Consider the following 12,286-nt stretch of genomic DNA (forward strand, 5'->3'; position numbering starts at 1 on the left):
GAGGAGCGTGTAGCTGTGGTGACACAATGACTGTAGAATTGTTAGGCAAACATGTGCTGTGGCAACTACAGCATTCTTATTGCTTTTCTGATAGAGTAAGGTAAAATTGAGGCATCAGCATCGCCACATCGATATGCTAATTTGCATACATTCAACACAAGGCATTGCAGATGAATAGGATAAACAAAATAACTAAAGCATATCACTACAGAACTTCCCCAGTTATTAGTTAATGACTTACATAAAGAGTCTTTTCCCTTGAAATCAAATGTTACGTGTATGTTTAAAAATGCAGTTAGCTTGTTTTGGTTAATTTAGAAGAAATCTATTGAAGAAAACAGACGAGGGTAGGCTTAAAACAAACACCTTACTGTGTATTTTGGAAATTTCCTTTGCATTAGAGCAAAAGAAGACATGGAAGCAAAATAGACCAAAATCTTAAAATTGAACAGTACATGAAGTGTCCTGCCTTAAACAATAACTTCATGATTTTGATCTCAGGCTCCTCATCTAATAACTATCCATTCTGTTAGTATGTTGTATGCTGATAGATCTTAACAGCCCTCCCTCAAATGTGAAACAAAGTTCTTGCCACCATAATTTTGTGTGTTTGTGTGTGTGTGTGTGCAGGGTAAAGTAAGTGTGATTATAAAAACATTGTGAACTGACTATTTTGTAGACATCTGTTGAAAAATGAAACAATTGGGTGAGTGTGAGGGAATTCAAATAAACTGGTAAGTCAGAGTTGTGTTAATGTAACGTTTTGTGTAGAAAAAAATTAAAATATGAGAAGTGACCTTTTCCTCACTTGAGCCCCTGCCCCTCAAAATGTCTGTGCACATTCCTGACAACATGTATGTTAGACCCTATTCCATCTAAGCTATTAAATGAAATGCTTCCAGAAGTCATAGATCCCCATATGTCCCCAAAACCTTCAAATTAGCTGTTATTAAGTCTCTCATTAAAAAAACACAACTTGAACCTAGAGAATTAGTTAATTATAGACCGATCTCAAATCTCCAGCCATCCAGATCCAGTCCAGTATTATATTTTTTTATATTAAATTATTTTTATAGCAGTAACTATAACAAAATCTTAATAAAAAGACCTTTACATTTAGGCCCCTCTGAAAAACTAATTAGCAGTAACATGTTTTCAGGACTTAGAATGCATTTGTTTGGCATAGTTACCTATAAACTCTCTATGGACAAACAATAGATTGTTAACTAGCCAAAACAGAATCATAAAAAAAATCATCAAAATCTCACTCCAGGCAATCAAAGTTTGCAACACCGTAAAGGTTAAAAAGTTAAAACACTGTAAAAAGTTTTTTACTACCATATTCAATATATGTCCATTGTAATTGTAACAGCACTGGTGCTGCCAAGGCCACACATTTATTTTCCAGTGAATGTCACTTGGCTAAACTGGTTTTAACTGACACACCCTGGTGCAGCCCTTATAGTGGTTAGGCAGTGCTTCCCAAACCTGTCCTGGAGGCCCCACTGCCATGCACCTTTTGCATGTCTCCCTTATCTAACAGACTAATCAGCTCGTTAGTAGAAATTGCAAGAACTAAATTGTGTGTGTCTGATTAGGGAGACATACTTTGGCTTCTTTAAACACTAGGCATAAACATGCGATCAACGTGATCTGATCAAGCAGATCGGATCAGTCAATAGGAACACGGCATGTTTACACTTGGCAACATCAACTGACTTTTCTATCTGGATAACCCATCGGATCTGTGTTTCCCGCACAATATTTAAATAAGTCTGCAGAGAAAGGCCTGGTGCAAAGTCAACCTGAAGTGGTGGGTTTTCTTTTGAAAAGAATTTTCAGTCGCGTTTACATTACACTGAGATCCGATCACAATGCGTCCTCAACTACCTCTGGACCAGGACACGCTGATCGGATAAAATTCTGATCAGAAGTGCGTTTACACTTGTCTTTTCATCCGGATCAAGGTCACATGTTAATGCCAAGTGTAAACGCAGCCAAAATGTGCAGGGCAGGGGGTCCTCCAGGAGCTTCCTTTCCTTATACCCAGCTTCCTTTAGTGTAGCAGTTTAGGTGTAAATCTAGAGGTAAATAAGGTATAGTCGTTGTTGGGGTTTTTTTGTGTGTGTAACTTTGGATCCATTTTAAGTCACAAGAACAGTCAACAAACATCTGACCAGTAACATCCCTTCAAATGGACAATCTTTATGAAATCAATGACCTCAGGGTAAATTTGATTGTATTTTTGTCATGATTTTGGCCCTTATCTTATCTGGCCCGGAAGTTTCAAAACGTTTTTTTTTTTTTTTAGTGCACTGTTTTACCAGTTAAACCACAAATGTTCTCAAATTGTCTTAAATGTTGTGTCGGCTCGGCTGTACTTTGCTATAAATTCCACTTATGTTGCTTGTCCAATCCTGCCCCCTTTTTATTTTTTTTTTTTGTGCACACTGTTTTACCAGTTAAACCACATACCTCAAATGTCTTGTCGGCTGTATTTTGCCATAAACAACATGTCTGTTGCTTGTCCAATCCTGCTCCTGGAGGGCCACCTTCCGGCAGAGTACACCTACCTGATGGTTTCTAGTGATCTTTAAGATCTTGATTAGCTGGAGCTAAGCTGGAAAAAGGCCTTCTAAAAGTAGAATTGGACTGCTGTAAACAATAATCAAATAATTAAATAACTGATTAAGGTTTTTAAAATTGTCTTGTTTGGAGAACTGTGCACCATAAAACAATATTGCTGTTTTCAGCTACTTTGAGGTAATTTGAATCTTCAGGTGCTGCAAAGCAAATAGGCACGCTAAGTACAGCTCCTAATGCAGGTGTGTGAGTTGTTGTCATCTATTTTGAAGTGATTGCAATGTAGGTTATTCTAAATATAGTCTTGTTCTGTCGATCAGCGTCATTTCTGGACAGATCATTCAACGGTTTTCTACAAGCTTAATAAAAGACGCTTTGAATTTCCGCGTAAAATGAATGACATCGCGTATGACTTAATGAACATCTTTTCTGCTTAGTATTGATCGTCTCTTTCACTTCCACTTGATTTGTGTATATAGTGCATATTTAAGGTAACAATGCAATACATATCATATTATTACTATTAATAATATGACAATATTTGTATTCAACTTTGATTAAATGGGAGGGGGAAATCCTGCCTATAACCAGTTAGGATAAAAATTATAAAAGCACTGATGTGCATTTACTAAAATGGTATTCAGGAAGTGAATAAATTACTGAACAAATTGCTGCTAAATAATAATAATAATAATAATAATAACACGAGTATAATAACAAACACAACAAACAAAAAAGAGATTACCTTAGATAAAGTTTGATTAATATGCTGGCTACGTACAGTACCAGTGAAAAGTTTGGACACATTACTATTTTAAATGTTTTTGAAAAAAGTATTTTATGCTCATCAAGCCTGCATTTATTTGATCAAAATAAAGAAATTCACTGTTTTTTCTGTATTGATCAAATAAATGCAGGCTTGGTGAGCATAAGAGACTTATTTAAAAAATGTATAAGTAATGTGTCCAAACTTTTGACCGGTAGCCTAGTTAAAATACACAAAATTTAAAATGAAATTTTGTATAAATTAAAGGTTAGGAATCATATTTGTTTCAAGTGCTTTTTATTGGGGGTGGGGGGCCTCCAACATGAATTTTGCCTGCAGAGCCTCCAACCAGCCTTGACTCCAACACACCTGTCTGGAAGTTTTTAGTGATCCTAAATTTTAAATGCATCCGTAGCAACTTGAGCTGTATTAAACAGTCTGTGCAAATAAATCTAATCAGGGTTTCTGCAGGATTTTTAAGCTCAAATTTAAGACTTAAGACCTTTTTAAGACCCGCACAAATAAAATTAATACCATATTAACAGGGTATAAGGCAATGTCTATAGTAACATATTAAATTGTAAAATGACTGTAAAAAGCATGATTGTTCTTCTTATCAATCCACCAGTTCACATTTACAGCTCTGTGTGTTTGCAGGGTAAAAACAAGGGTCGATTTTCACATTGGTCTGAAAAAAAACTACCTGGTGTGTGGAGATTCTAAGAAATCCACATGGTGATAGAGATTCTGAGAAGAAGTCCACGTATTTAAATTTAAACCCAAGTGTTGTTGAGAGATTCTGAGAAGTCACGTACTCAGAATGGTTCTATTCATATAATAATACATTTGTTCATTTCAAAAGTTAAAAAATTTATATTTCATGGTAATGATCCTGTCTGCATATATATTAAATACTGTTTCACTCTTTATATTCAAAATGTTTTTGGTAAACTTTATGGTATATTTCATATGTAATTTTTGTCACAGTATTTCTAACTGCGTAGTCAGCTGAGTCCGTTTGCATATGGAAGTTGAACTGCATGTATTGTTCTTTTGTATCAATATTTCTTAGAATTATCAGTATGATACTTTGAATCTAAAAGAGGAAGAAGTCCAAAATCGAGACACTGACTAGACTATTTTTAAAGGTTAGGCGTTATTAGTGATGGCCAGATGACGACTTATGTCTAGAACAACAGTATATAAGATAGGACTCTGCAAAATAGAATAGGGTTTGGACTTTCTGAGACTCTGGTCTCTCTATCTTTTTCAGCTCACTTCCTCTTCTTGTGGCTTCACTTCGACAACTCTTAGACTCAGACTTAGAACTCTTACAGGTTTTTAGTCAAATTCAGATACCTTGAAATTCAGGATACCTTTGATACTCTCTGATACTGATATTTTAATATTTTAATGCTTAATATTTTGGTACTTTGATTCGAACAGAATAATTGTTTATGTTTAATTACAATTGTATTAATGTTTTTGATTAATACTGGTTGGGTTCAATTCATCATAAATGGATTGTGGTATTAAAATGTACTAACATTGGATTTACATTTTCTATATTTGAAGGTTGTTATTATTATCCAGAACTTTATTTCCAACTTTTGATTTGTGGTTTCTGTTCTCTATATTCTTTTTAATAAATTTACATATTATTACACCTTGACCCGTCTGAATTGGATATTAAATTTTGCATCACTGCCCCCAATACTGTATCCAGTATTAACAGATCATCATTTTAGTATCGGTACAGCTTACTTGGAACCTCAACTGAGGTGGTACTATTTGAGCGAGCCGTACCATGCAGTGGAAAAGTGCCAAAAAGTACTGTGGAAAAGCACCAAAGAGACCATTACATGCAGTGGAAAAGCGCCATTACAGTGGCATATTTAGGCATGGGCAACTGCCCAGAACAGCATCTTTTCGGGGACGGCACGGGGAACCTGCACAAGAAAAAAAGCTGAATGCACAATCGTGTTTACACCACTCATTTGTACAGGAAGTCAATGTCATGGTGTGGGTCAATTAACCTGGATGGGATTAAAAGTAGTCTTATATTTAGCCTAATAACTCACATCATAACAAGTCTGCAAGTAGCAGATAGACTATATGTTAATACTACCGAATCTGTATTTAAGCTGATCATAATTTAATAAAAGTATTTTAAGTTACGCTTTAATTTCCATTGTCATTCAAACATCGAATAAATTATATACAGAAATCGAACAAAGAACATTTACATTACCATATAGGCCTAGAACATTATCACTGACTTGAAGCGTTAGTTCAACCAAAAATAAAAATTCTGTCATTAATTACTCACCCTCATGTTGTTTTAACCTTGTAAGAGCTTCGTTTATCTTCAGAACACAAATTAAGATATTTTTGATGGAATATGAGAGCTGTCTGACCCTGTCTGACCCATAGACAGCAATGCAACTGAAATGTTAACACGCCAGATATGCTGTTTCCTACATTGCTGTGATTTGATCGATCTGAATGGAAACAGCATATCCGGTGTTACGCAGCTGACACAGAACAGCATATGTTGTTTAAATGGTGATGCTGAGGAGACAAATTGTTGAATAAAGTCTTTTTTTTTTCTTTTGTGCACAAAAAGTATTCTTGTAGCCTTGTATAACTGCGGATGAACCACTGATGTCACATGGATTATTTTACTGATGCTACGTTTCTGAACTTGGGAACATTTCAGTATTGCTGTCTATGCAGGGTCAGACAGCTCTCAGATTCCATCAAAAATATCTTAATTTGTGTTCCGAAGATGAAGTCTTATGGGTTTGAAACGACATGAGGGTGAGTGAGTAATTAATGACATAATTGTCCTTTTTCGGTGAACTAACCCTTTAAGTCTAGTGCAAGTTTAAGCACTCTCAAAAAACTCCCGTTATAATCATTGAAGCTGACTACATTGTGAAATTAATCTCTTATTTGTTATCGTATGTACATCTGCACTTTGTTGTTTATGATGAGAATTTGCCAGAATTTAGTAAGGAGTGCACGCACTAAACAAAACAGCTGTGTTTCAGCGATGACTTATCTGAACACTTCTGATTGGCCATTGCATTCATAAGCTCAACAGAATCTATTGTGATTGGTTATAATGTGCACCGCTATTTAAAAAAAAAATGTAAAATGAAACATGCAACATGAGCAGATTTTAATTTAACGCAGCAATGAGCACGTTTATATGCACACCAGTAAGCTGATAACGCACAAATATCAGCTTATTAAAATAACTAGTTTTCCCCATTTACATACACCAGTAACCTGACGCAAGTAACCTGCGTTTACATGACTTCGTTAATAAATCAGGTCATTTCCCTGTTGTGACGTCAAAATATAATCATTTAATTTACTGAAAAAAAGTGAATTTCTGTATTTTGATCAAATGAATGTGTTCTCATCTCATGCAGCAGAAGTATAAGTGGTTCAGTCACAATGCTGCATTTATAACTGCATGAGAGAATAATATATGAGCTGTACATTTCCCGACATGTTTCAAGTTGACATGTTACAAGCTTAATTTAACATCACAACTGACAAATGTATGGAATACTTTGAGTCAGTTACTCAAATGATTGTATTTTGACATCACTACAGGGGAATAACCTGTTTTATTAATGATTCATGGTTTCGGGTTTCCTTTTCATTTTAAATTTTTTGTGTTTTGGATTTGTTTTTTTTTTGCTTTTTGTTTCTTTGTAATTGGAATGTTAACGGAGTTTAGCAGCTTAAAATGATCTGATCGCAAGCAGAGAAGCAAAATTGGGTAAAGGGTTAGAATAGAAAATGTGCAATTAATTTTGCTTTAATTGCGTTAAATTATTTCAACGGCTAAGGATTGTTAAATTAATCGCATGCGTTAATGTGTTAGAATTTGTGGATTTTATTTTTTTGTATATATATATATATATATATATGTAATATATATAGATATAAATATATTTTGTTAATATATATATATATATATATATAATTATTATTATTTAGATATATACACCTTTCCTTAAGAATTATTTAAAGGCTGAAATGTGTTGTTCATAATTTTATAAAACTCACACTTGACATTGTTAACCCTGGGTCATCCTAAACGCCGGATAAACTGAATCCTGGGTTATCTGTAATAACGTATCACACTGCTCATACTATACCTGTGGTTAAATGTTAATCCTGGGTATTCATTAACAGACGTTTCACACTGTACATTCCTAAACCCTGGGTAAACATTCTTATTTGTGGTGTCACTGTCACTGATTGGACAAATAGCAGGCAACCTGTTTACATGCTTTTCCCACGTCTTGGCAGTTATTTAAAAACAAAACATCGCCGCATAGGTCTATCAGTCAGTTACTCAGTTACTTAATACTCTGTTATTTCTGACCATGCCATCCAATTTGTCTTGAAATGACTTTTCTGACCATAACTGTTAGAATAATACCATCTCATCACTCCAGTTCACATGCTTTCCATCTTTTGACATTTCTTACTTTTCCCTCACTGGCTGCTGTTTACACGAACTGCATGTCCTGTTACTGACAATACATGAGCCTCGCTGCTCAATTTCTGATCGACTGTCTGTTGCCAAGCATCCAGCAGCAACAAGCATACACCACTCCATTCCCTTTCAGTCGGTCACTCTTGACATCATGTCAGTGATGACCGACGAACTGGGGTCTCGCCAGAGAGAACAATCCACTTCGAGTGTAACTAAATGAGCCAATGGACACTGGCCTGCGGTATTTCGCATCTGGCTGCCACACCCCGCAGCGTGGGTATAAAGGGCAGCAGGTGCAATTCATCCTTTCGCTACGGAGCCGATCGGTGGTGCAATACTACTGCTCAACTGTTATGAGTGATTGCAGAACGAGTGTGGACGTTACGGCACAGCAGCTGTGGTCATGGTCTTACATAAAAGACAGCTGAAAGGATGGATTTGACCAAAACTGAATTCACGATTCCTATCCTGTAATAAAATAATAAAACGCACTAATCTGAAGATAGGATCTACGAGAAAAAGCACAGAACAACAGCTGGCCCAATCTCATCTCTTCCCCCCCATGCGGAGTTCCTGACTCCTCACACCCTTTCCTTTCCCTCAGGTCACAGTCAGTCATGCAAATTTCACAAATCTATTGTCTCAAGCTGTTTCATGTGTGGTCAATATAAATACTTCAGGTGCGACTGGAATGGTGGTTTCACTCTCGCATCAACAGAACAGGAAAGAATAAAGAAAACAAAACATGTTCCTCTGATGTGGGAGATGCCCCAATAAAGATCTTTGATAACCATTTGTTTTCATCCCCAAAACTAGGTGTATGATCTTTTGGGTTACAAGATCCAAAACAAACCAAAAGGTCTTTTATGCTTTTACAACTGATTTCAAGAGTTCTTTGTTCTGGTCTGAGTATTTAAGCGAAGTGCCAAAACATTACTGGGCGATTCTGTAACCAGAAAGCCTACACACACTCTATACTATGTATTTTCCTGAAGTCAGGTATACATCCTTTACTCTTAGATTAATCTTTGAGAATTTGAGGTCTTGTATTGATTTGATATCTTTGAACTGACTATGTAATTGGCATAATAAATATATACCTGACTGATAATAAATTGTTACATTTGATATTATTCTACATTTTATTGACTTACTCTGAAATTATTTCTAGTAGATTAAAGTGGAGTCTAGTATTACCGCAAATCTGTGGTCAGGATAGATCATACAGAAGGCTCAATGAATAAAGCATGGGACACATAATTTGAGACCTTTTTGATTTCTGACTATCACTGCCTTAGTAAGTTGCACTTTTCGTAAATATACAAATCCTATGCTTTTTGTTGGAGCAAGCTGAGCATGGCAAACTTAAAGATAGATATGTATAGTGTTCCTGTGGCTCAGTGGTAGAGCAGTGTGAATCTCTCCACTCGTGCGCGGATTTCCTTTGCTCTAGCACAAAACCAGATGTGCGCGCTCAGATGCACGCTGCTCTCGCCCGGAGAGAGTGCGCACACTTAAAACGTATCTCTCCTCTCAGTCAAACTGTGTCCTGTGCATCAAATCTCTCTGTGCTCATGCCCTAATGATATTAATTATTTTCGCACCTAAATTAAACGTTGTCAAAGGTTATCATTATGCACTTTTAAAAAGTAGTCTCAAAACAGATTTGTGCAGGGCTTTTCCTAGATTTTTTTATTGTTGTATTTTTGTTTTAACATAAACTGGTTATTGTAGCTACTTTGTTTTACTGTATCTCTTTTATGTTTGTATTTTGATCTTTTCTGCAAATGCACATATGCAACTCTCTGTAAAATATTCTACTTTGTAAACACTGTTTTAAAAGGTACTATATAAATAAAGCTTTAACAAATCAGACCTACACAACTGACCGATGAAAACACTATGTGAAATATAATTGGCTGAGTGAACTGAACCTGGAACTCTTTTGACAAAATAAAAGATGGATCTTTAATTTCTTTCCAGTTTAATAATATTTAGTAATGTTAATGAAATGTAGCCTGATGATTTGTACCTAACCTACAACATATTATAGCCTATGGCCCTAAAGACTTTATATGTATGTCATAATATGTCAGACAGATACCTCAACTGAATTTAAAATAATTGCAATAAATTCTCAGTTGGTATGATGGCAATAATAAGTAACAACTCCTCAAATCATCATCAAATGTAAAAATAGATGTAAATGATGCAAGATATAACAATAAATGCTCTAATAGCATCGCTGTTTGGACATTTATTGGGAGTTTTTTTTTTAAACAGTGTTTGGTTTCAGGTCTGAAAGGTTTTTTTTTTTTTCATGAAAATCCACTTAATATTAGCTACACATTCAATCTAAAACAGTGAATATACAGTTATATGACAGTTACATGTAATTTCATTGTCTGCAAATGCATGAAACCCATAGAACATAATGTAGTAATGTTATGGCAAATATGAAAAATTCATTATAGTGTTATAATTGGTCTCCAAATCTTAAGTGTAGCTTTAGGGAATATGGGGAAGTCGTGGCCCAGTTATTAGAGAGTTTGACTCCTAACCCTAGGGTTGTGGGTTTCACTTTCACTTTCGAATAGTGCATCTGACCCATATCTAAATAGTTCTGTCTTAAATCGGAATATATATATATATACATATACAAGTACACAATATGTATATATAGGCCTATATGACCACATGAATTTTAAGTATCATATACTTTTTTGTTTTAGATAAATCGTTCAGAAGGGTTTGACCAAACTGTTAAACTAGGTTATTTTCAAATCATCCAAACATCCGATTTATTTCTAATATTATGACTAAGTAGTATTAAATATGTAAAGAAATTACAGATCCATCTTTAAAAAATCTGATTGGTTGATAACTTTTGACAATGTTTAATTCAGGAAACAACATATTTATTCTGATTTGTACTTCTTAAAATATATATAAGAAACGGTGTTTATACAAAATTCTATCATATTTAAATGACTAAAAACTTCTTTCTGACAAAGGAGTAAAACCTGAAGGGCTGTACTGTGATCCTTAAATATTCTTTTCATGTAATTTCTTGTTATAAATATGGCTGACAAGATTTTGGTGAACTGTTACACTAAATGACATGTTAGTGGATGTCTTCTGAAAAAATGTATGATAGTCATTTTTGCTCAGAAAATTTAAGACACATTCTAATGTATGAAAAACCCATTTTCATCTTTGACCTATATAAAATAAGGCAGAGGCTATTTGCACTAAGTGTAAATAGCGAAAGAGGCTATTTACACTAAGTGCAAATAGCAATAGATGCTATTTACAATAAGTGTACATACATGTAGCAATTAGATGCTATTTACACTAAGTGCATATAGCAATAGATGCTATTTACAATAAGTGTACATACATGTAGCAATTAGATGCTATTTACATTGTGAAAATAGCATATTTTCTTAGCAATAGATGCTATTTACACTAAGTGCAAAGAGCAACAGGGTGGTAGTTTTGTTTATATTTAGTGCTAAGTGCAAATAGCAATAGATTCTATTTACACTGTTAAAATAGCAGGATTTTCTGCTATTTATACTACTTATTGCAAATAGTGGCAATTATCTGCACCTCAGTATTATAAAACAGTATGCAGTAATAACATATTGAGTGTAAATTATCATTTTAATTCAGATTATTAAATGGATGGCACCTTATTGGGACAATAAAGCTCTCCCTACACCTACCCTATAACCCTACCTGATACTTTTTCAACTTTTTGATTATTACCTTAATTTTTGTTGAAAATAAATGCGTGATATGAGATTTCAAAAGGAGGGAAAAAATGTTTGGTAAAAGGTGGATTCAAACCCGGGTTGATCACATTAAAAACACTACTCTACACACTTTACTATCTATGCCACTGAAGCTGACATCTAATAGCCAATTTTTATAGTGTTGACTAGCCCTATAACACAATTGTGGGTGGAGCTAGTTTAAATAGCCTCTGCCAACAAGGCGGGCACTTAGTGTAAATAGACACTCTGATAAAATACTACTACTCTTAAAACAATTTCATAAAATAGGAGGCTAAACTTTGTGTAAAGCTTCATTTAGAGAAAACAACAACAAGTATGAAAGTTGTATGAAACCATGATGACATCGTAAAATCTAGTAATCTGTGAACAGAGTACTTCCCAGTACTGCACTTCCTTTTTGTAACTTAAGTTTCTCTAACAAAATGGCAGGGCAGGTTAAAACATGAGCATAAACATAACATAAACAGTTGTAAACTTTGTAAAAGTTAACTTATTATAAAAATGTGTACTCTTAGTAATGAATTGTTTAAAAAAAGCAAGGGGACTTTACTTCAGACGTGCGAGTATATTAAGATTCAAAAATCACAAGCACATTTCAAAAGAATAATTACATAC

The sequence above is a fragment of the Cyprinus carpio genome, chromosome A5 (assembly GCF_018340385.1).
Source record: "Cyprinus carpio isolate SPL01 chromosome A5, ASM1834038v1, whole genome shotgun sequence".
In the NCBI taxonomy this organism is placed as follows: domain Eukaryota; kingdom Metazoa; phylum Chordata; class Actinopteri; order Cypriniformes; family Cyprinidae; genus Cyprinus; species Cyprinus carpio.